We start from the raw sequence: 23,716 nt of genomic DNA, 5'->3' as shown, positions 1-23,716 counted from the left end.
TCCTGTCCCGCAGCTCTCGGGCTCCATCCCCATCGCGATCCTTCGGGATGTCACAGCCTCGCCCCGAGCGCTGCCCTCCCTCGGGAACAACCCCAAAATCCTCGAAATCATCACCAAAAACCTGGTCCGGGAGCTCATGGGAGGCTGTGCCCGAGCCCTGGGGGGATTTGGGGACCCGGGGCTGTCACTGCGCTGTCCCAAAACCTCAGGGATCAGGGATGGGCAGTGTGGCCAAGGAGCGCGGAACACCCGCAACTGAACAATCCCCAACCTCAACAAATCCCAAAAAAAGCCCCAGAAAACCTTCCCAGCAGCCAAAAAAGGTCCTTTAGGGCAGAGCGGGGGTACTTTACCCCCAAAATGTGTCCAGTGCTGCCTCTGTATCCCAAAATGCCCGCGAGAGGCAGCGGAGCCGTGTGTTTGTGCACGGGGATGCTTTAGGAGCACGGCTGAACTTCAGGATCCCCGGCCTTAATTACAACACCTCATTAAGGGCCCGTATTAACCCAACCTGCTCCAATTTAGCCTCGTTCTGACCTCCCCAAATTTTCCTTGGAGTTGTTCGGCTTCGCTTCCTGTTTGGAACCTCAGCGGTGTCCTGAAAGGTGTCCCCGATTAGTCAGGTTTGGGGTTTTTGGGAGAGGGAAAGGGGGAGGAGGATTTTGGGGCTGGTTCAGGGTTTGGAGCTGATTCAGGGTTTGGAGCTGATTCAGGGTTTGGGGCTGATTCAGGATTTGGGGCTGATTCAGGGTTTGTCACTGGTTCAGGTTTTGGGACTGGTTCAGGTTTTGAGGCTGGTTCAGGTTTTTAGGTGCAGTTCAGGTTTTAGGGCTGGTTCAGGTTTTCGGGGCTGGCTTAGGTTTTTAAGTCCAGTTCATTTTTTTGGGCTAGCTCAGTTTTTGTCACTGGTTCAGGTTTTTTGGCTGGTTTGGGTTTTGGGGCTGGTTCAGATTTTTAGGGCTGATCCATTTTTTTGGGGCTGGTTTAGGTTTTTTTGGGTAGTTCAAGTTTTGAGGCTGGTTCAGGTTTTGCCACTGGTTCAGGGTTTGGGACTGGTTCAGGGTTTTGGGGGTGGTTCAGCCTTTGTGGCTGGTTAAGGTTTGGGGGGCTAATTGAGGTTTTAGGGCTAGTTCAGGTTTTGGGGCTGATTGAGGTTTGATGGTTGTTTCAGTTTTTGTCACTGGTTCAGGTTTTTAGGGCTGGTTCAGTTTTTGGGGCTGGTTGAGGTTTTTTGGGCAGTTCAAGTTTTGAGGCTGCTTCGGATTATGGGACTAGCTCAGTTTTTGTCACTGGTTCCATTTTTTGGGCTGGTTTGGGTTTTGGGGCCAATTCAGGTTTTTGGGCCAGTTCGGGTTCTGGGGCTTATTCCAATTTAAGGACTGGTTCAGCTTTTTAGGGTTGGTTCAGATTTTTGGGTCTAGTTCAGTTTTTGGGGCTGGTTCAGGTTTTTGGGGCTGGTGCGGGTTATGGGGCTTCTTCCAATTTAAGGATGGGTTCAGATTTTTGGGTCCAGTTCAGGTTTTGGGTCCGGTTCAGTTTTTGGGTCCAGTTCAGTTTTTGGGGATGGTTCAGGTTTTGCTACTGGTTCAGATTTTGGGACTGGTTCAGGTTTTTGGGGCTTGTTCGGATTTCGGGGGAAATTCAGGTTTTGGGCCTGGCTCAGATTTTAGGTCCAGCTCACTTTTTGCCTCTGGCTCAGCTTTTTAGGGCCTGTCCACTTTCTAGGACCAGCTCATCCTTCCAACCTGGATGGTTTGCAGAGCAAAGCTGGCTGGCAAGCGCCCCTGCAGGGGCAGCTGCGAGGGAAGCAGCCCGGAAATGCAGCAATGCATCATTTTGTGCCTCTGCCCAAGGCACTGAGGGAGCCCCAAAACTCAGGCAAATGCCACAAGGATCTGCTCAGCACCCTGAGCGGGACCCTCCTCCTTGCCGAGCTGAGCAGGCAGAGCTGAACAAACCAACCCCATTTCTCCCACTTTAATCCAAACGCTGCCTTTTGGGTCCAAGAAGAGGCAAAAGGGTCCTGTGCCCCCCCGGCACTGGGAGGGGGAATGGGGAGGCCCTGGGGTGCTGTGAAGGGCAGTGAGGGACCCCTGGGGGGACTCGATGCCTCCCAGTGATCCCCAATTTCCCCCCAGGGTCACATCACACTCTCGGCGGTGGCACCGGGGTCCTGCTGTCCCTCGTAGGGTCCCGGCAGCTGCGCGTTGGTCACTTGTGGATGCCGAGGGGGGGCAGGGCCGGGGGACACCCGTGGGGGCGCTGACAGAGACAGCGGTTGTGGGGACCTGGGAGGGGGTGACACCCGTGGGGGACGTGTCCCTGTCCCCAGCCCCGTACTCACCCCCCGCCCGCTCGCTGCCCACGCCGTGGGGCTCCAGCAGCTCCCCCTCCTCCGGGGGGGCCCTGCGGGGATAAGGGGGGGCCTGAGGGGGTGTCTGGGGAAGGGGGAAAGGGGAGTCACGGCCGGAACCCCCCCACTCACCTGTCCTGGGGCTTCCTGGCGGCTGCAAGGAAAAGGGGAGGGGGTGACCGTGGGGACCCCGGGACCCCTGAACCTTCCTGGGACCTCGGCAGCTCCGACCACCCACGGGACCCCCAAATCCCCACTGGAGCCCCGATTCCCACCGCACCCCTGATTCCCCTCTGGACACTCCAAGCACCCCTGATCCCCCAGAACTTCTGCACCACCACAGTGCCCCTGAGCTCCGCGGTGCCCCCCACCCCCTGAGCCCCAAGAACCCCAAGCCCAACAGGGAGGGGCACCCCCAAAACTCCTCCAGACCCCGGAAAGATCCCACAACATCTCTGCACGGCCCTCCAGGTACTCCACAAACCCTCCAGGAGCTCCCACTGCCAGCCCAATATTCCTCAAAGCCCACCCAGGGGTGCCCCTGGAGCCCAACCAAGACCCTCCAGAATCCTCCTCAAGCCCCCAGGACCCCCAGCCGAGGTCACTGTGGGCTCCGTTTCCCCCAGCTCAGGGGCTGTGGCTGCTGCCCCATCGCCCCCCCCACTCTGGGGGCTTCCCCTCACTCCAGCACCCCCGTTGGCCCCATTGTCACCCACCCAGGCGCTGCCACCAGTGACAGCCCCCGATGACACCCAGGAGCAGGACCAGGAACAGGAGGCTCCTGCCGATGTTCACAGCCACTGCTGGGGACAGAGGGGGACACATCAGGGTCAGCTGCCATGCCGGGGGTTCTGCACCCTCCAGTAACCCCGAGAGACCCCACCTGTGTCCCAGCGTGCCCGCGGTGTCACCGTCAGTGCCAGCTCGGGGCTGGGCGCCCGGAAGACGCGGTGCCCGTCCTGTCCCAGCTGGTTGGTGGCCACGCACTGGTAGGTGCCAGAATGTCCCACATGGACGTCGCCGAGCTCCAGGAGGGGACCCCGGGCCACCTCGCTGCCGTTGTGCAGCCAGGTGAAGGTGACAGGGGCTGAGCCCACCTGCACCGAGCAGCGCAGGGTCACGGGGTCACCTGCGCGCACCGGCTGTGCCAGGGCACCGGGGCTGATGGTGGCATTGGCCACGGGCACTGCGGGGACACAGACGGGGCTGGCACCTGGCCAGGGGGGATGGGGATGTGGTGGGTGGGGTCACCCCATTCCTGAGGTTCCTGCTCACCCAGGACGGTGACATTCAGGGGGACACTCTCGGCCACGCTGTCCCCGTCGCTGGCCCTGCACTGGTAGTGGCCACTGTCACTGTCCCCAGCGTGGCGCAGCTCCAGGCGGGGGCCGGTGCCCAGCGGTGCCCACGAGTCCCCCCGGTGCCAGGAGAAGGACAGGGGACCTGTCCCCGCGGCCACCGCGCAGCTCAGCACCAGGCGGTCCCCCGGTGCCACCTGTGCCCCGGGGGGCTGCGCCGACACAGACACCCCCGAGAGCGGGACCCCTGCGGGAAGGGGACACCAGGGGACAGTGAAGGACCCGAGGAAGTTTAGAGAGCATCGAAGGGACCCCTGTGAGGACGAGGGCACACAGAGATGGTGGGGGAGGCTTGGAAAGGGCAGGAATGGACCCCAAGGAAGGATGGGCGGTTTCAGGGGAGGGACACCTTGAGAGGGATGGGAGTACCCGAGGGAGAGGTGGGGATCCAGACAGGGATGGTGCTGCAAAATAGCGTTATTGAGATCAATAAAAGGACCGTACAAGCAAAAACTCCGCATGAGAAAAAGGCCTGTGTGAAAAAAACGGGGCTGGGAACAAAAAGGGAGTTTTGAAGATTTACAGCTGTGTAGATGAGACCCGGAGAAGGGGAGGTAAACTCTGAATTCTTTGAGTCATAACATAGCTGTAAAAGCTTGCCAATGTAAGTCCAATTAGGTAGAAGCAGAAATTTGCTTTGATAAGTTTTAAGCCACTTAAGAGTTCACAAGCTGGTCCACTATGTAAGTGCCTTTGGATTGCGAAGAAACGGAGCTTGCTCTTCTCAACCACATTGGTTTTGGACTGCAATTTCTCCGCTTGCCGGAGCCACCGGGCCCCTTTTTACAATTCCAACATTTGGCGTCGCACTCAGAACTCAGACTCAAACTCGGAACTCGGAACTCGAACTCGGACTGACACTTCGTTCCTCTCAACCCAGCGGGAGCCAACTGCAGCACGGTAGCTGCAACCGGGGGCGTAGGATCAGCAGCTGCGGGCTGGCGCCTGATCCCAGCCTGGACCGACTGAACAGCGGGGTCCGGTGTTGGCTGACGAGGGATAAACCTGAAGGCTGCACGACCCTGACAGCAGGGACAGCGTGGTAAGACGCGGTTTTACGGGTAGACACAGTTATTGCGGTGGGATGCAGTTATGGAAACAGAGGTGGCCCTTGACTTATTTTTACGCTTTTTAGAAAAGCGGGGACCTTAAGAAGTGCACCTTTATAAGGAACTAGCTGATCCAAGATCGTTTAAAATGAAAGCTAAAGAAACAAAAGCTCTCAAATTCACCTGGAGAGCAGTAACTGGAACTCTCGCAGAAATAAAAACAGAACAGACAGTGGCCACAGCCGCCATAGAGACTTTAGAGAGTGGCAGCTCCGGGTGTAGCAGCTCCAGGAAAGAAACAGACGCAGTCTTACGGAGCAGCGGGCAGAGACCGGAGCGGAGCCCGGAGTGGCACGGTCCTCGGGCTGGCTGCGAGAAAACCGATTAAAAACACAGCAGCACCCGTCCGCTCACTGCAGGAGCTGCTAAACTCGGCAGAGCCGGATGTTATCTCTCCGACGTCTGAGAGAGGAATGGCCGCGAACGTGGAAGCAGAGATGCCGGACCCAGGGGGCGGGGTGCAGGCGGGCCAAGGAGACACAGGCAGTCCTGGTGCCCCGCCGAAAGCAGCAGAGCAACAGAGAGGTCCTAAAGCCCGGCCAAAAGCGGCAGAGAGTAACCCCCCCTGCCAAACAATGGGATGTCCGGCAGCAGCGCGACTTCTGCGGGTTCGTCACCTGCAAAGCCAAAGCCAGCCGGGGGTCGGCCCCGGGACAGGGAGGAACACCAAGAAATGATACAAAAAGTAATCCAAAAGCTTGCTGACTTATCTACACAAAGCATTTTTGCAGTCTATCTTTACAGCAGATGTTCTGTGTTCAAATGATTGCATCAGCATTGCACAGTTGTTGTTAACCCCTTCACAGTTCCTGCTCTGGGAACAAACATGGACTGCAATGCTGCAGAATGTCCCGCAACAACAGGGACAAGTCATCGCTGCATCACTGACCAGAGCTGTGCCCAGCAAGTGGTGCCGTGCTACAGGACCCCAAAACGAGAAGGCACAGTCAGCATCAGCTCCTGAGGAAAGTGACGCCACTACTTCAACAGCTGGGACTCTGAGACCTCCGTCCCGAGGAGCCTTGGGAGAGGCTGCAGACGTGGCTGAGTGAAGGAGCTGAGGACTTGCCAGATCCACCACTCTCCGTAGCAGGAGAAATAGCGAAACTCTGGGGCAAATGTAAGAGCTGTCCTGGGTGGTTGCCAGTGACTTGTGGTGGGTGTCGGGGAACCCTTTCCAAAGACAAAACTAAGAAAAAAAAAAGGCATAAATTTTTGGGTATATTATATAAATTTTTGGGTATAACACCAAACACAGAAGTGAAGTGAAAAATTGTTTTTTGACTGTCTTGGAACAAGAGCATTAGCAGGCATTTTCAATCAGCTGGCTGCCCATTTAGATCAAGTGAAAGCAGTCAATTTCGTTAGCATTTATGTTTTTACCTGGTACTTTGGCAGCCAGGGCTTACGCTATCTTGCATAAACTTGCTTGCTGGGAGAGGGATAAGTTTAATATGACTTTGCAAATGCTTAATGACTTAAGTGTAAATGTCACTAGTGTTAGACATAGAATATTATAAAATTAAGCAGCCATTGATTTTCTATTTGCTCACAGCCACGGCTGTGAAAAGTTCCAAGGTATGTGCCATATAAATCTCTCTAACCACTTTTTCCTACTTCACAAGCAGAGAAGTAAGTTACATCAATTAACCACACAATTACAGAAAGAAGATGGTTTCAGCTTAGAAAGATGGTTCAAGTTACTACGTTAAAATCATGGCAAGTTTTCTTTGTGTAGCATTTGATTACTGTAGGACTAGTAATATTCTTAATAATAGTGTGTTCAGCTTGCCTTCCAATGCTTGCAAAAGATAATATACAAAGTCACTACATCTGTGACCCATCAAGTATTGCTTGTACAAAAAGAACAAAGGGAAATTTGTTGCAAAATAGAATTATTGGGATCAATGAAAGGACTGTACAAGCAAAAACTCTGCATGAGAAAAAGGCCTGTGTGAAAAAAACAGGGCTGGGAACAAAAAGGGAGTTTTGAAGATTTACAGCTGTGTAGATGAGACCCGGAGAAGGGGAGGTAAACTCTGAATTCTTTGAGTCATAACATAGCTGTAAAAGCTTGCCAATGTAAGTCCAATTAGGTAGAAGCAGAAACTCACTTTGGTAAGTTTTAAGCCACTTAAGAGTTCACAAGCTGGTCCACTGTGTAAGTGCCTTTGGATTGCGAAGAAACGGAGCTTGCTCTTCTCAACCACATTGGTTTTGGACTGCAATTTCTCCGCTTGCCGGAGCCACCGGGCCTTCTTTTTCAATTCCAACGGCTCAGGTTTTTAGGGCTGGTTCAGTTTTTGGAGCTGGTTTAGGTTTTTAGGTCCAATTCAGTTTTTGGGGCTGGTTTAGGTTTTTTGGGCAGTTCAAGTTTTGAGGCTGCTTTGGATTTTGGGACCAGCTCAGCTTTTGTCACTGGTTCCATGTTTTGGGCTGGTTTGTGTTTTGGGGCCATTTCAGGTTTTTGGGGCCAGTTTGGGTTAAGGGGCTTATTCCAATTTAAGGATGGGTTCAGGTTTTTAGGGCTGGTACAGTTTTTGGGTCCGGTTCAGTTTTTGGGGCTGGTTCAGATTTTGCCACCAGTTCAGATTTTGGGACTGGTTCAGGTTTATGGGGCTTGTTCCGATTTCGGGGCAAATTCAGGTTTTGGGCCTGGCTCAGATTTTAGGTCCAGCTCACTTTTTGCCTCTGGCTCAGCTTTTTAGGGCCTGTCCACTTTCTAGGACCAGCTCATCCTTCCAACCTGGATGGTTTGCAGAGCAGGGCTGGCTGGAAAGCGCCCCTGCAGGGGCAGCTGCGAGGGAAGCAGCCCAGAAATGCAGCAATGCATCATTTTGTGCCTCTGCCCAAGGCACTGAGGGAGCCCCAAAACTCAGGCAAATCCCACAGGGATCTGCTCAGCACCCTGAGCGGGACCCTCCTCCTTGCCGAGCTGAGCAGGCAGAGCTGAACAAACCAACCCCATTTCTCCCGCTTTAATCCAAACGCTGCCTTTTGGGTCCAAGAAGAGGCAAAAGGGTCCTGTGCCCCCCCGGCACTGGGAGGGGGAATGGGGAGGCCCTGGGGTGCTGGGAAGGGCAGTGAGGGACCCCTGGGGGGACTCGATGCCTCCCAGTGATCCCCAATTTCCCCCCAGGGTCACATCACACTCTCGGCGGTGGCACCGGGGTCCTGCTGTCCCTCGTAGGGTCCCGGCAGCTGCGCGTTGGTCACTTGTGGATGCCGAGGGGGGGCAGGGCCGGGGGACACCCGTGGGGGCGCTGACAGAGACAGCGGTTGTGGGGACCTGGGAGGGGGTGACACCCGTGGGGGACGTGTCCCTGTCCCCAGCCCCGTACTCACCCCCTGCCCGCTCGCTGCCCACGCCGTGGGGCTCCAGCAGCTCCCCCTCCTCCGGGGGGGCCCTGCGGGGATAAGGGGGGGCCTGAGGGGGTGTCTGGGGAAAGGGGAAAAGGGGAGTCACGGCCGGAGCCCCCCCACTCACCTGTCCTGGGGCTTCCTGGCGGCTGCAAGGAAAAGGGGAGGGGGTGACCGTGGGCACCCCGGGACCCCTGAACCTTCCTGGGACCTCGGCAGCTCCGACCACCCACGGGACCCCCAAATCCCCACTGGAGCCCCGATTCCCACCGCACCCCTGATTCCCTCCTGGACACTCCAAGCACCCGTGAACCCCCAGAACTTCTGCACCACCACAGTGCCCCTGAGCTCCGCGGTGCCCCCCACCCCCTGAGCCCCCAGAACCCCAAGCCCAACAGCGAGGGGCACCCCCAAAACTCCTCCAGACCCTGGAAAGATCCCGCAACATCTCTGCACGGCCCTCCAGGAATTCCCCAAACCCTCCAGGAGCTCCCACTGCCAGCCCAATGTTCCTCAAAGCCCACCCAGGGCTGCCCCTGGAGCCCAACCAAGACCCTCCAGAATCCTCCTAGAGCCCCCAGGACCCCCAGCCGAGGTCACTGTGGGCTCCGTTTCCCCCAGCTCAGGGGCTGTGGCTGCTGCCCCATCGCCCCCCCACTCTGGGGGCTTCCCCTCACTCCAGCACCCCCGTTGGCCCCATTGTCACCCACCCAGGCGCTGCCACCAGTGACAGCCCCCGATGACACCCAGGAGCAGGACCAGGAACAGGAGGCTCCTGCCGATGTTCACAGCCACTGCTGGGGACAGAGGGGGACACATCAGGGTCAGCTGCCATGCCGGGGCTTCTGCACCCTCCAGTAACCCCGAGTGACCCCACCTGTGTCCCAGTGTGCCCGCGGTGTCACCGTCAGTGCCAGCTCGGGGCTGAGCGCCCGGAACACGCGGTGCCCGTCCTGTCCCAGCTGGTTGGTGGCCACGCACTGGTAGGTGCCGGAATGTCCCACATGGACGTCGCCGAGCTCCAGGAGGGGACCCCGGGCCACCTCGCTGCCGTTGTGCAGCCAGGTGAAGGTGACAGGGGCTGAGCCCACCTGCACCGAGCAGCGCAGGGTCACGGGGTCACCTGCGCGCACCGGCTGTGCCAGGGCACCGGGGCTGATGGTGGCATTGGCCACGGGCACTGCGGGGACACAGACGGGGCTGGCACCTGGCCAGGGGGGATGGGGATGTGGTGGGTGGGGTCACCCCATTCCTGAGGTTCCCGCTCACCCAGGACGGTGACATTCAGGGGGACACTCTCGGCCACGCTGTGCCCATCGCTGGCCCTGCACTGGTAGTGGCCGCTGTCATTGTCCCCAACGTGGCGCAGCTCCAGGCGGGGGCCGGTGCCCAGCAGTGCCCACGAGCCCCCCCGGTGCCAGGAGAAGGACAGGGGACCTGTCCCCGCGGCCACCGCGCAGCTCAGCACCAGGCGGTCCCCCAGTGCCACCTGTGCCCCGGGGGGCTGCGCCGACACGGACACCCCCGAGAGTGGGACCCCTGCGGGAAGGGGACACCAGGGGACAGTGAAGGACCTGGGGAGGGTGGGGGAGGGGCAGAGGGTTTCCTGTGAGGAAGAGGGGGCACGGAGCCTGGGAGTGGCTTGGAAAGGGCAGGAATGGACCCCAAGGAAGGATGGCGGCTTTAGGGAGGGGACACCTGGAGAGGGATGGGGGGGACTCCAGGGAGGAGTGGGGACCCAGAAGAGGATGGTGGGACCTGGAGAGCAGGAGGGAGCTCAGAGAGGGCAGGAGGGGGGAGCCGGTGACGGATGGGGGGACCTGGGGAAGGAAGTGGGAAGGGATGGGAGGACACTGGGCAGGGGTCAGGAAGAGCTGGGGGTCCCCAGGCAGGAGTGGGGGACCCGTGGCGGCTGTCGGGGCTCCCCGCGCCCATCCCCGCACTCACTGCGCACCGTGACGCGGAGCCGGGCGCTGCTCTTCCGCACGGCCCCCGCTCGGAGCGCACCTGGCAGCTGTAATTCCCCGAGTGGGAGACCCCCACGGCGGGCAGCAGGAGCTGCGGGGACCCCTGTGGGCCCCCCACCAAGCGCCCGTGCCGGTAGAAGAGGTGCAGGAGGGGGGCTCGGGGCCGCAGGGGGCTGGGGGTGCTGAGGCAGCTGAGATTCAGGGAGGACCCCTCGGTGGGCTCGGGGGGACCCTGCAGCACGGGCATCGGAATGAGACAGGGAAGGAGATGAGGGGGACGACGTGACCCCGAGCCTGCTGTGAAGGGGCTGTGGGGGGGCTGAGGTGTGGGGGTGTCGGGGTGTCAGGGTGGCGGCTGTGGGGTGCTCACCGTGCACTGTCACTGTCACCGGCGACGACTCCTTCCACCCCTCGGAGTCCACCCAGCCCCTGCAGCGGTAGCGGCCGCTGTGGTGCAGCCGCAGAGCGGACAGGGGCAGCTCGGTCCCATCGCGGAACATCTGCAGTTGTTTCTCCTCGCGGTAGAAGGACACCCAGGTCACCGATTTGTCCTGCCTGCTCCGGCAGCGCAGTGTCACCGTGTCCCCCTCCAGCAGCGCCCGTGCCGGCACCTGCAGCACCAGCCAGGCTGGGGGACAGGGGGGTCCGGTCACACCGCGGGGATCCGTGGGGTCCCGATGGCACCGGGACGCCCCGATTGGGTCACACCCAGCGCACCAGGGGTCCCCAATTCCAACACGGGGCTCTGCTCGCCCTGGGATTCTCTGGGATGTCCCCGTGTGCAGGGGACGGGCTCTCGTCACACCAGGGGGGTGACCCATGGAGCGGAGCCCACCCAGAGCCCTCGGGGACCCCGCGGGTGCCAGGCTGGGGACACCCAACCCCCCTCACCATTGGAGACCATCACGGTGGGGCTGCGCCCGGTGCCGGGTCTGTGACACTGGTAGGTGCCACTCTCGGTGACAACGAATCGGTCGGGTCCCTGCAGCCGCCAGCGCTGCCCGTCCTTGTACCAGGTGGTGGCAGCGGCGGTGCCCGAGCCCTGGCAGGTCAGTGTCACCCGGTCCCACAGCACCGGCGGCGTCCAGGGGGGCTGCACGAGGAGCTGGGTGGTCTGGGCGCCTGCGGGTGACAGGGGACACCAGCCTGCCAGGGCCAGCACAGGATGGGGACAGCGGGGCGGGGACGTGGCATCCCCCCAAGGACTCACCAGCGAGGCCGAGGGTCTGGGCTGGAAGGGAGAAGGGACAGGGCTGGGTGCGGGTGGCACTGTGGGGACAGCGGCACCCGGGGCACGGAGTGTGGGACTGTCCCCAAACTGTCCTCCTGTGCGGACACGGGTCTGGCACTCACCTCTTGGGGATGGGGACACCGTGGCCACCCCAGGCTAAGGCAGGACATGGGGACACTGTGGACACCCCAGGCAGGAGGAGACCTTGGACACCCCATGCTGGCACATGTCACTGGCAGCAGCCCCACGGCCTCTGTCCCCATGGCCCATCCCCATGGTGCTTATCCCCTTGTCCCTGTCCCTGCATCCCTGTGCCCCTGGCCCTGTCCCCACAGCTGTCCCAGCTCCATGATGCCTCCCCACACCCCAGTTCACCCATTATTGTCCCCACTCTCATGTCCACATGACCCGGGTCACCTCATGGACCGGCTCTGCTGGCCTTAGGGACCTCAGGGCACCCCGCAGCCCCCCTCTGCCCCCTCCCCACCGCTCTCTGCCTCACCAGGGCCCATCCCCGGGCCGTCAGGCCCGTGCCCGGGGCACTCACCCCACAGGAGCAGCACCACCTTCCCGGTCATCCTGGTGTCCCCGGCCACCCGGGCTGGCTGTCACACGCTGCTGATTCCGCCTGTCCCCTGGGGTGGCGGCTCTTTGGCCAAAGAGGAAGGAAGTGAGGTCAGGTCCCGTCCTTATGTGTAGGTGGCACATGGTGGGGGCAGGGTGGGGACAGGCTGGGGGCAGGGTGGGGACATTGTGGAACACGGAGAGGACATGGTGGGAACGTGGTGGGGACGTGGTGTTGCCAGAATTCGGAGGCTGAGGAGGCGTAGGGAGCCAAGGATGGGTGTTCAGGGCAATGCGGGTGCCATGGGAGCAGGGACTCAGGAATGAGAGTCCCAGGGAAACGTGGGCTCCAGGGATTTGGGATCATGGGATGGGGATCCCTATGGGATAGGAGGGCTGGGGGAAAGGGGCCCTGTGGGAATGGGGATCCTGGGGGAATCAAAGTCCCAGGGAAGGGGGGTCTCAGGGTCTGGAGTTACCAGGATGGGGCTCCTTGGGAATGGGGATGCTGGTGAATGGCTGTCCCAGGATGGGCGTCTCAGGGAGGGGGGACATAAGGAATGGGGGTCCCATGGTCGGGGTTCTCAGAGGAATGGGGTCCCAGATTTTGGGAGCTCAGAGCTTGAACGTCCCAGATTTTGGAGTCCCTGGTCCCTGAGGTCTCAGATTTTGGGGTCCCTGAGGTCCCAGACTTTGGGAGCCCAGAGCATGAACGTCCCAGATTTTGGGGTCCCCGAGGTCCCAGATTTTGGGTTCCCTGTCCCGGGATCCCAGATTTTGGGAGCCCAGAGCTTGGACGCCCCAGATTTTGGGGTCCCTGGTCCCTGAGGTCTCAGATTTTGGGGTCCCTGACATCCCCGAGGTCCCAGATTTTGGGAGCCCAGAGCTTGGACGTCTCAGATTTTGGGGTCCCTGTCCCAGGGTCCCAGATTTTGGGGTCCCTGAGGTCCCAGATTTTGGGAGCCCAGAGCTTGGACATCCCAGATTTTGGGGTCCCTTGTCCCTGAGGTCCCAGATTTTGGAGCACCCCGGGGAGGGAGGGCTGGGCTGGGATTAGGGCAGGGAGGGCTCAGTCAGGGGCAAAACAGACTCGATTTGGGGGGAATTCATTGAATTTATTGTGCATCAAACTGAAAAATGAGAAGGAAAACCGACCCTAAAACTCCCTCCCCGCATCCCGGGGCTCCTCCAGGGCTGCGGGAGGGGGGACGGGGGCTCTGCTCCCCAGGGACCCCCTCGTGTCCCCCCCGCCTGTCCCCAGCAGCCCTCGCCAGGTCCCAGTGGCCACTTTGGGGCACTCTGGGCTGGTTTCCAGGTGGATTCTCCCCAATTCGTGGGGCTCAGAGGGACGGAGGGGCGGTGGCCACGGGTGGGGGGTCAGGGCCAGCTGCTGGCAGCTCTCGGTGGCCACGGGCGGGAGACAGGGCCAGCTGCTGGCAGCTCCCTGTGGCCACGGCAGCTCCCGGTGGCCACGGGCGGGGGAACCGGACCAGCTGCTGGCAGCTCCCGGTGGCCGCGGCAGGGTGGGCACCCACGGGGCGAGGTGACACACGTGTGGGTGCCCCCAGTGCCCCCAGTGCCCCCCAGTGTCACGGCACATTCTCGTAGATGCCACCGCGCTCCCGCAGTCGCCAATGGGGTCCCCGCAGCTCAGTGTTGGTCACTTGGGGGTCCCGGGGGGGGGCGGGCTGGGGGTCCCCTGCTAGAGAGAGAGAGCGGTTGGGGGGAGCCGGGTGGGGGGTGACAGCAGCGGGTGACGGGTCCGGGTCCCCGTGCCCCCCATGACCCCCGTGCCCCCCGTGCCCCCCGTGCCCCCCGTGACCCCCCTCCCCACTCACCCTTCAGCCGCTCACTGCGCGCGATGTTGGCGTGAAGCGCCTCGGCCCGGGGGGCCCTGCGGGGACCAGGGGGGGCTGCTGGAGTGGGGGGTTCTGGGGCTTGTGGGGGAAAAGGGGGGGCAGGACTGGACCCCCCACTCACCTTTCCTGGTGCTTCCTGCAGGCTGCGAAGGAAAACGGAGGGGGGGTTTGTGGGGTGCCCAGGGCTACTGAAAGCCCGTGGGAGCCCCCGGCCCCCCTCCCCCCCCCTCCCTGGAACTCCTGAGCCCCCAGCGGACCCTCAGTTCCTCCCAGGACCCCCGAGCCTCCCTGAAGCCCCCCCGAAACCTGGAATCACCCTGGTGTTCCGGAACCTCTGAGCCCCCAGAGCCCCAAGCCCGGGAGGGAGGGGAACCCCCCAAACTGCCACAAAACCCCTGAAAGTACCCCCAACATCCCAACGCCACCCAAAGCCCCCAGGACACTGAGCTGGGGTCAGAGGGGGCTCATCCACCCCCAAGTCACAAACTGTGGGTGTCACCCCATTCCCTCCCTACTCTGGGGGTCTTCCCCCAACTCCCTGGGACCCTCAAGCCCCCATTGTCACCCATGCAGGCGGTGCCACCGGTGCCAGCCCACAGTGACACCCAGGAGAAGGACCAGGAACAGCAGGGAACCACCGACCCCTGCGGCCACTGCTGGGGACAGAGAGGGGGTCACACCGAGGTCACCCAGAAACCTGGGGGTCCTACACCCTCCCGTGACCCTGAGTGAGCCCACCTATGTCCCAGTGTGCCCGCGGTGTCACCGTCAGTGCCAGCTCGGGGCTGAGCACCCGGAACATGCGGTGCCCATCCTGTCCCAGCTGGTTGGTGGCCACGCACTGGTAGGTGCCGGAATGTCCCCATGGACGTCGCTGAGCTCCAGGAGGGGACCCCTGGCCGCCTCGCTGCCGTTGTGCAGCCAGGTGAAGGTGACAGGGGCTGAGCCCACCTGCACCGAGCAGCGCAGGGTCATGGGGTCACCTGCACGCACCGGCTGTGCCAGGGCACCGGGGCTGGTGGTGGCATTGGCCATGGGCACTCCTGGGGGAGAAGCAGGGCTGAGGCCGGGCGGAGGGGCTGGCACCGGGAGAGGGGCGCAGGGACGCCGGGGTGAGAGTGGGATGGGTGAGATGTCGCGGATGGGTCACGCCAGGGAGGGGTGAGGGGGCACCGGGAATGGTGTCAGGAAGAGCTGGGTGTCCCCAGGCAGGACTGGGGGACCCGTGGCGGCTGTCGGGGCTCCCCGCACTCACTGCGCACCGTGACGCGGAGCCGGGCGCTGCTCTTCCGCACGGCCCCCGCTCGGAGCGCACCTGGCAGCTGTAATTCCCCGAGTGGGAGACTCCCACGGAGGGCAGCAGGAGCTGCGGCGACCCCTGCGGGCCCCCCACCAACCGCCCGTGCCGGTAGAAGAGGTGCAGGAGGGGGGCTCGGGGCCGCAGGGGGCTGGGGGTGCTGAGGCAGCTGAGATTGAGGGGGACCCCTCGGTGGGCTCGGGGGGACCCTCCAGCACCAGCACCGAGAAGAGCTCTGGGAAGGAGATGGGGCGGGGGAGCGTGACCCCGAGCCTGCTGTGAAGGGGCTGTGGGGGTGCTGAGGTGTGGGGGTGTCGGGGTGTCAGGGTGGCGGCTGTGGGGTGCTCACTGTGCACTGTCACTGTCACCAGCGCTGACTCGGGCTCAATATAATGCTGTGACAGCTCGGAATACACCCAGCCCCTGCAGCGGTAGCGGCCACTCTCCTGCAGTCGCAGAGGGGACAGAGACAGCTCGGTCCTATCGCGGAACCTCTGCAGTTGTTTCTCCTTGTCTCGGTTTTGAAAGACAGGTGTCTGCTAAGGAAGGCAGAAGCCCCCCTTGAAGTGGCAGATATAACCCCTTTTCCCTCTCAGTTATTATATTTTGAAATCAAGGGCCTTTAGGCAAAGATGTGGGAAATAGGAATAAGAGTTCTTTACTATATATATATATATATATATATATATATATATATGTATATAACCAGTCAAACAAACAACAATAACTATGGCAGTAACAGCAAACAATCCCAAACCCAGTCCCAGCCTTCTTGGCTGTCAGGCCCTTTCCCCTCGGGTGCAGTTCCGCTCGCAGCCGGCAGGGGCGCTGGCGGCTCCCGGTGAGCAGGGCAGGTGCGATGGTTCCCCCGCGGCTGCAGGGGGCGCTCCGGAGCGAGCTCGGGGAGCACGCGGCACTGGTGGCCTGGGATCCCGGGAGGGGATGGAACAAAGGCTTCACAAACCCCTGGGCAGCTGATCCCGGACTCTCAGGAACGGCAGGCTGGAACGGCAGGCTGGAACGTCAGGGACGCACAAATCCCGGGTGGCAGGCGAGATGTATCCAGATGGGAGAACCCCACGGATGCCCAGGCAGGCAGGGCAAGCAGGGCTACAGCGTAGCGAAAGCTCGAAGCAGCAGCGGGGCAGGGCAGCCACAGCTCGGCCTCCAGCAGGGCAGGGAAAGCGGCTTTTGGGGTCCCGGCGTTGTTTCCAGCAGGAAGAGAAGAACGGCCAAAAAGAAAGAAGCAGCAGCTCCTTTCTCTGCAGCTTCTCTCTCCGGACGCTCAGAGCAAACTGAACTCACACCCAGGTGTAGACAAAGGAGTAGCCAGATCCGCCCCACCCCCCTTTTTGTCTTTCTTAAATACAGCTATTTGTCCCCTAGCAACATGCATATGGGAGAAAATTCCTTTAGTAGGAAAAAAACTAAGACTAAACTGAAACCCCAACATTATCCACCCCGAACTTTTTCCCATACTATCCTGTTACATGAAACGTAACCCTTTGAACCATATAAATGCATGCATCACCCAAATTATATACAAATATACATGCTGATACTGATACAAGTACAGAGCCATGGGTAGTTCACCCTAAAACAAGGTCCCCTTGAGGTAAGCATCGGGTCTCTGCATCCTTTTGCATCACCCACCAGGTGTAACCTGGTCCCTGAGCAAAAACGACCCCACGGATGGGTTTGTCTTTGCTCAAGGCAGACTTTACCCAAACAGTTTTTCCAAGCATACCTCTCATGTGCACCACTGGAACCTTATCCCCGTCTGTTGTTTGTAGGGGCTCGGATTGGGCAGGGCCTGCTCGGCTGGTGGAGCCTCGGGTGTTAACTAACCAGGTGGCTCTTGCTAAATGCATCTCCCAGTTTTTGGAAGTCCCCCCACCCAGTGCCTTCAAGGTGGTTTTAAGCAGTCCATTACACCACTCAGCCTTCCCAGCTGCTGGTGCATGGTAGGGGATGTGGTACACCCACTCAATGCCATGTTCTCTAGCCCAGGTGTTTATAAGGCTGTTCTTGAAATGAGTCCCATTGTCAGACTCAATTCTCTCAGGGGTGCCATGCCTCCAAAGGACTTGCTTTTCCAGGCCCAGGATGGTGTTCCAGGCAGTAGCGTGAGGCACAGGGTAGGTCTCCAGCCATCCAGTGGTGGCTTCTACCATTGTGAGCACATAGCGCTTGCCTTGGCGGGTTTGAGGCAGTGTGATGTAATCAATCTGCCAGGCCTCCCCATACTTGTATTTGGACCATCACCCACCATACCACAGAGGCTTCACCCGCTTGGCCTGCTTGATCACAGTGCATGTCTCACAATCATGGATAACCTGGGAGATACTGTCCATGGTTAGATCCACCCCTTGGTCTCGTGGCCACTTATAGGTGGCATCTCTGCCCTGATGACCTGAGGCATCATGGGCCCATCGAGCTAGGAACAGCTCTCCTTTATGTTGCCAATCCAAGTCTATCTGGGACACCTCTATTTTCGCAGCCTGATCTACTTGTTTGTTGTTATGATGTTCTTCATTAGCCCGGCTCTTGGGGATGTGAGCATCTACATGACAGACCTTCACGGATAGCTTCTCTACCCGAGTGGCAATGCCTTTCCACTCTTCAGCAGCCCAGATTGGTTTTCCTCTGCACTGCCAGTTTGCCTTATTCCACCTTTCCAGCCAAACCCACAGAGCATTGGCTACCATCCATGAATCAGTGTAGAGGTAGAGCTTTGGCCACTTCTCTCTTTCAGCTATGTCCAGAGCTAATTGGACAGCTTTGAGCTCAGCAAATTGGCTCGATCCACCTTCTCCTTCAGTAGCCTGTGCAACTTGTCGTGTGGGGCTCCATACAGCGGCTTTCCATTTCCGGCTAGCGCCTACAATTCAGCAGGAACCATCAGTGAAGAGGGCGTATTGTCTTTCACTCTCTGGTAGCTCGTTATATGGTGGGGCTTCTTCGGCACGTGTCACCTGGTCCTCTTCTTCTTCAGAAGATAAACCAAAAGTCTCACTTTCTGGCCAGTTCGTAATTATTTCCAAGATCCCAGGGCGACTTGGGTTTCCAATTCGGGCGCACTGCATGATGAGGGCGATCCATTTGCTCCAAGTAGCATCGGTGGCGTGATGCGTGGAAGGAACCTTTCCCTTGAACATCCACCCCAGCACCGGTAGTCGGGGTGCCAGGAGGAGTTGTGCCTCAGTGCCGATTACTTCTGAGGCAGCTTGGACTCCTTCATAAGCTGCCAAGATTTCTTTCTCTGTGGGAGTGTAGTTGGCTTCGAACCCTCTGTAGCTTCGGCTCCAGAATCCCAGTGGTCGGCCCCGAGTCTCACCAGGTACCTTCTGCCAGAGGCTCCAGGACAGACCATTGTTCCCGGCTGCAGAGTAGAGCACGTTCTTCACCTCTGGTCCTGTCCTGACTGGGCCAAGGGCTACTGCATGAGCGATTTCCTGTTTGATCTGGGCAAAGGCTTGCTGCTGTTCAGGGCCCCAGTGGAAATCGTTCTTCTTGCGGGTAACCAAGTAGAGAGGACTCACGATCTGGCTGTACTCAGGAATGTGCATCCTCCAGAAACCTATGGCGCCTAGGAAAGCTGGTGTTTCCTTCTTGTTGGTCGATGGAGACATCGCAGTGATCTTATTGATGACCTCAGTGGGAATCTGACGTCGTCCATCTTGCCACTTTACTCCCAGGAACTGGATCTCTCGGGCAGGTCCCTTGACCTTGCTCTTCTTGATGGCAAAACCAGCTTCCTGGAGAATTTGAATTATTCTCTCCTTTCTCAAACACTTCAGTTGTGGTGTTCCCCCACACAATGATGTCATCAATGTACTGCAGATGTTCTGGAGCCTCACCCTTTTCCAGTGCAGTCTGGATCAGTCCATGACAGATGGTGAGACTGTGCTTCCACCCCTGGGGCAGTCAGTTCCAGGTGTACTGCACGCCCCTCCACGTGAAGGCAAACTGAGGCCTGCACTCTGCTGCCAGAGGAATGGAGAAAAATGCATTGGCAATGTCAATAGTGGCGTACCACTTCACTGCTTTGGACTCCAGCTCGTACTGGAGCTCCAACATGTCTGGCACAGCAGACGTTAAATGGTGGAGTCACTTCATTCAAGGCATGATAGTCCACAGTCAATCTCCATTCCCCATCAGACTTGTGCACAGGCCAGATGGGGCTGTTGAAGGGTGAGTGGGTCTTGCTGACCACCCCTTGGCTCTCCAGCTCGCGGATCATCTTGTGGATGGGGATCACAGCATCTCGAGTTGTCCGATACTGCCGGCGGTGCACTGTCGAGGTGGCAATTGGCACTCGTTGCTCTTCCACTTTCAGGAGCCCAAATGCAGAAGGATTCTCTGATAGTCCAGGCAGGGCGTTCAATTGCCTAATGCCCTCTGCCTCCACAGCAGCAATCCCAAATGCCCACCTGAGTCCTTTTGGGTCTTTGTAATAGCCATTCCGGAGAAAGTCTATGCCCAGAATACACGGGGCCTCTGGGCCAGTCACAATTGGATGCTTTTGCCACTCCTTCCCAGTCAGGCTCACCTCAGCTTCCAACAGGGTCAACTGCTGTGATCCCCCAGTCACCCCAGCGATGGATACGGGTTCTGCCCCCACATGTCCCGATGGCATTAAAGTACACTGTGCCCCAGTATCAACCAATGCATCATATTTCTGTGGCTCTGATGTGTCAGGCCATCGAATCCACACCGTCCAGAAAACTCGGTTCTCCAGTGCCTCTTCCTGGCTAGAGGCAGGGCCCCCCTAGCCCTGGTTATCATTCTTTCCCTGGGCATACATGCTCGAGGTACCTTCAAGGGGATCCGACATATCATCCTCCCTTCTGTAATACCTGGCAGCTTGGTAACGGGAGGCTGAGGCTACTTTCACCTTAGCGGAACCCCTTCGGTTAGTGCCTCCCTCCTTGAGTTCACGCACCCGCGCTGCCAGGACAGAGGTGGGTTTCCCATCCCACCTTCTCATGTCTTCCCCATGCTTGCACAGAAAAAACCACAGCTCAGGTCGTGGGGTGTACCCTCTCTCTCTAGCTGGGGGACGACGGGCTCTGACTTGGGGGCCTGTGACTTGCACTGGTGCCACACTGACCCTCCTCATCTCCTCCCTCATCTCCTCCCTCATTTCCTTCATCTCCTCTTTGAGGTCCTGGACCACAGCAGAGACATGAGCTTTCAGCGGGCCATTGATCATGCTGTCATAATGCCTGAGCTTGTTGGCAACAGAGCCCACTGTTTCTCGGTTATTGTCAGCATCAATCATTGCAATGAAGGTGGTGTATTGCGATGGCCCTAGCCTTGCCAGGTTCCACATCATCTGTCCTGTGCACCTGACCTTATCGGGGTCATTATCATGCTGTCCATCCCTCCCAAGAGTACCTCTAATATTGCCACCTCTCTTAGCTGTTGGATCCCTTCCTTGAGTGTCTTCCACTGCATTCTATGATGGTACCCCTGCATTCTTTCTTTGTGAATGAACCTTTCTCTCACACTCCTTAAGAGCCACTCCCAGAGAGAAAGGGGCCCTGGCTCCCTCACAAATATCTGGTCCACACCTGGGTCCTGGGTCAACGATCCCAGATACCTTGCCTCACCACTATCCAGTTGCACACCTGTGCCCATAAGGTCCCAAACCCGAAGCAGCCAGGTTGTATAAGGCTCACGCCCCCTTCGCACAATGTCGTTTCGCATAGCATGGAGACTGTTGTACGACAGGGACTCAGTGATGATTTCTGGCTCTGGCTCTCCTGCTGGTTGTGAGGGCCCTGGTTGCCCATCATCATTAACTGGTCGTACTGATTTGGTCTTATACTTCCTCCTTTGCACAGGGGCGACTGCTGCTGGCTGTGGTTGTCCTTGTGGTTCAGCTGAAACCTGGACGGTTGTAACATCCATGGGTTCCACTGCTGCACCATTGGACTCACCCTCTTTGGGGCAGGGAGAGGGTTTTTCACTAGCTGAGGAGATGTATTCCCTTAGCAATTGGCATATCCCCTGGCGCACCTGGCCCATCTCCTGGCACATCTCCTTGTGCACCTGGCCCATCTCCTGGCACATCTCCTGGCGCACCTGGCCCATCTCCTGGCATATCCCCTGGCGCACCTGACCCATCTCTTGGCACATCTCCTGCATCCCTTTTGCCAGTACCCCCACCCAGTTTGGGTAGTCCATTTCTGAGGTGGACTGTTGGGCAGTATCAGTCTGTGGGGCAGGGTCTCTAGTGTCTGGGGCTGTGGCAGGCTCTGGCTCTGGGGTAGGATCTCTAGCGTCTGGGGCCGTGTCAGGTTCTGGGGCAGGATCAGGCTCTGGAGTAGGATCTCTAGTCTCTGGGGCTGGTGTCTGGGTAGATATCCAAGCCAATCTCAACTTATCCCGAAGTGCTAAATAGAGTAGGCCTACCAGCAGCAGATGGTTAGTATTCAGAGGGAATCTAAACCCTTCGAAAATTGATGGGGTGGGCCCGAAGAACTGGTTGAGAGGTTGGGGGAAAACTTCCCCTGGTGTCATTTCCTCACAGAAGGTACCATTGTTAACATAACCCCAAAAACATGTGCTCAGTGTGTGATAGTCGTTTATCCATGTGCCCACATTCCGGAGGAAGCTAAAAACCCATGAATTCCTCACCTTCTCGACCCATAACGCAAGCTGGATAACAGCAATGGTAGCCTTAGTCAGAGGACCCATATTCAAGTAAGTAGCTGCAAAGGGGAAGAATATAGCCACGGCCACATGCCACCCGAACCAGGGTAAACCAGACCACATAGTGCTGCCTAACAAGGTTCCTATATCCAGCACACAAAATTAAGTTATCCAGGAACTGTTATTCCTTTTTCACCTCTCTCTTAATGCCCTCGTGCCCCACATTGGGCACCAAGATCTGTCTCAGTTTTGAAAGACAGGTGTCTGCTAAGGAAGGCAGAAGCCCCCCTTGAAGTGGCAGATATAACCCCTTTTCCCTCTCAGTTATTATATTTTGAAATCAAGGGCCTTTAGGCAAAGATGTGGGAAATAGGAATAAGAGTTCTTTACTATATATATATATATATATATATATATATATGTATATAACCAGTCAAACAAACAACAATAACTATGGCAGTAACAGCAAACACAAACCCAGTCCCAGCCTTCTCGGCTGTCAGGCCCTTTCCCCTCGGGTGCAGTTCCGCTCGCAGCCGGCAGGGGCGCTGGCGGCTCCCGGTGAGCAGGGCAGGTGCGATGGTTCCCCCGCGGCTGCAGGGGGCGCTCCGGAGCGAGCTCGGGAAACACGCGGCACCGGCGGCCTGGGATCCCGGGAAGGGAAGGAACAAAGGAGCTTCACAAACCCCTGGGCAGCCGATCCCGGACTCTCGGGAAGAGCAGGCTGGAACGGCAGGCTGGAGGGGCAGGGACGCACAAATCCCGGGTGGCAGGCAAGATGTATCCAGATGGGAGAACCCCACGGATGCCCAGGCAGGCAGGGCGAGCAGGGCTACAGCGTAGCGAAAGCTCGAAGCAGCAGCAGGGCAGGGCAGCCACAGCTCGGCCTCCAGCAGGGCAGGGAAAGCGGCTTTTGGGGTCCCGGCGTTGTTTCCAGCAGGAAGAGAAGAACGGCCAAAAAGAAAGAAGCAGCAGCTCCTTTCTCTGCAGCTTCTCTCTCCGGACGCTCAGAGCGAACTGACCCCACACCCAGGTGTAGACAAAGGAGTAGCCAGATCCGCCCCACCCCCCTTTTTGTCTTTCTTAAATACAGCTATTTGTCCCCGAGCAACATGCATATGGGAGAAAATTCCTTTAACAGGAAAAAAACTAAGAGTAAACTAAAACCCCAACAGGCTGGTTCAGGTTTTGGGGCCAGTTCAGGTTTTTGGGGCCAGTTTGGGTTCTGGGGCTTATTCCAATTTAAGGATGGGTTCATGTTTTTAGGGCTGGTTCAGTTTTTGGGTCCAGTTCAGATTATGGGGCTGGTTTAGGTTTTGCCACCGGTTCAGATTTTGGGACTGGTTCAGGTTTTTAGGGCTTATTCTGATTTCGGGGAAAATTCAGTTTTTGGGCCGGGCTCAGATTTTAGGTCCAGCTCACTTTTTGCCTCTGGCTCAGCTTTTTAGGGCCTGTGCAGTTTTTAGGACCAGCTCACCCTTCCAGCCTGGATGGTTTGCAGAGCAGGGCTGGCTGGAAAGCGCCCCTGCAGGGGCAGCTGCGAGGGAAGCAGCCCGGAAATGCAGCAATGCATCATTTTGTGCCTCTGCCCAAGGCACTGAGGGAGCCCCAAAACTCAGGCAAATGCCACAAGGATCTGCTCAGCACCCTGAGCGGGACCCTCCTCCTTCCCGAGCTGAGCAGGCAGAGCTGAACAAACCAACCCCATTTCTCCCACTTTAATCCAAACGCTGCCTTTTGGGTCCAAGAAGAGGCAAATGGGTCCTGTGCCCCCCCGGCACTCGGAGGGGGATGGGGAACCCCTGGAGGGTACTGGGAGCACTGGAACCCGGAGCTCTGGGCAGCCCCACATGGGAACCCCCACTCGTGACCACCCCCCCCAGGCAGGGTGGGCACCCATGGGAGCCATGGGGTGGGGGGGACATACGGGGGCGCCCTCAGGCAGGGACATCCAGTGC

The 23,716-nt window shown here is 58.6% G+C and overlaps 1 pseudogene across 1 annotated transcript in view; it reads left to right on the top strand.

Annotated features, from left to right (window-relative positions):
* Window positions 1-23,716, top strand: part of LOC309583076 (low affinity immunoglobulin gamma Fc region receptor II-like) — a 158,548-nt pseudogene that overhangs the window by 32,201 nt on the left and 102,631 nt on the right. The gene's annotated exons all lie outside the window — the stretch shown is intronic.

The sequence above is a fragment of the Coloeus monedula genome (genome assembly GCF_965178545.1).
Source record: "Coloeus monedula genome assembly, chromosome: 29".
NCBI lineage: Eukaryota > Metazoa > Chordata > Aves > Passeriformes > Corvidae > Coloeus > Coloeus monedula.
This window is presented reverse-complemented; position numbering and strand designations above follow the sequence as displayed.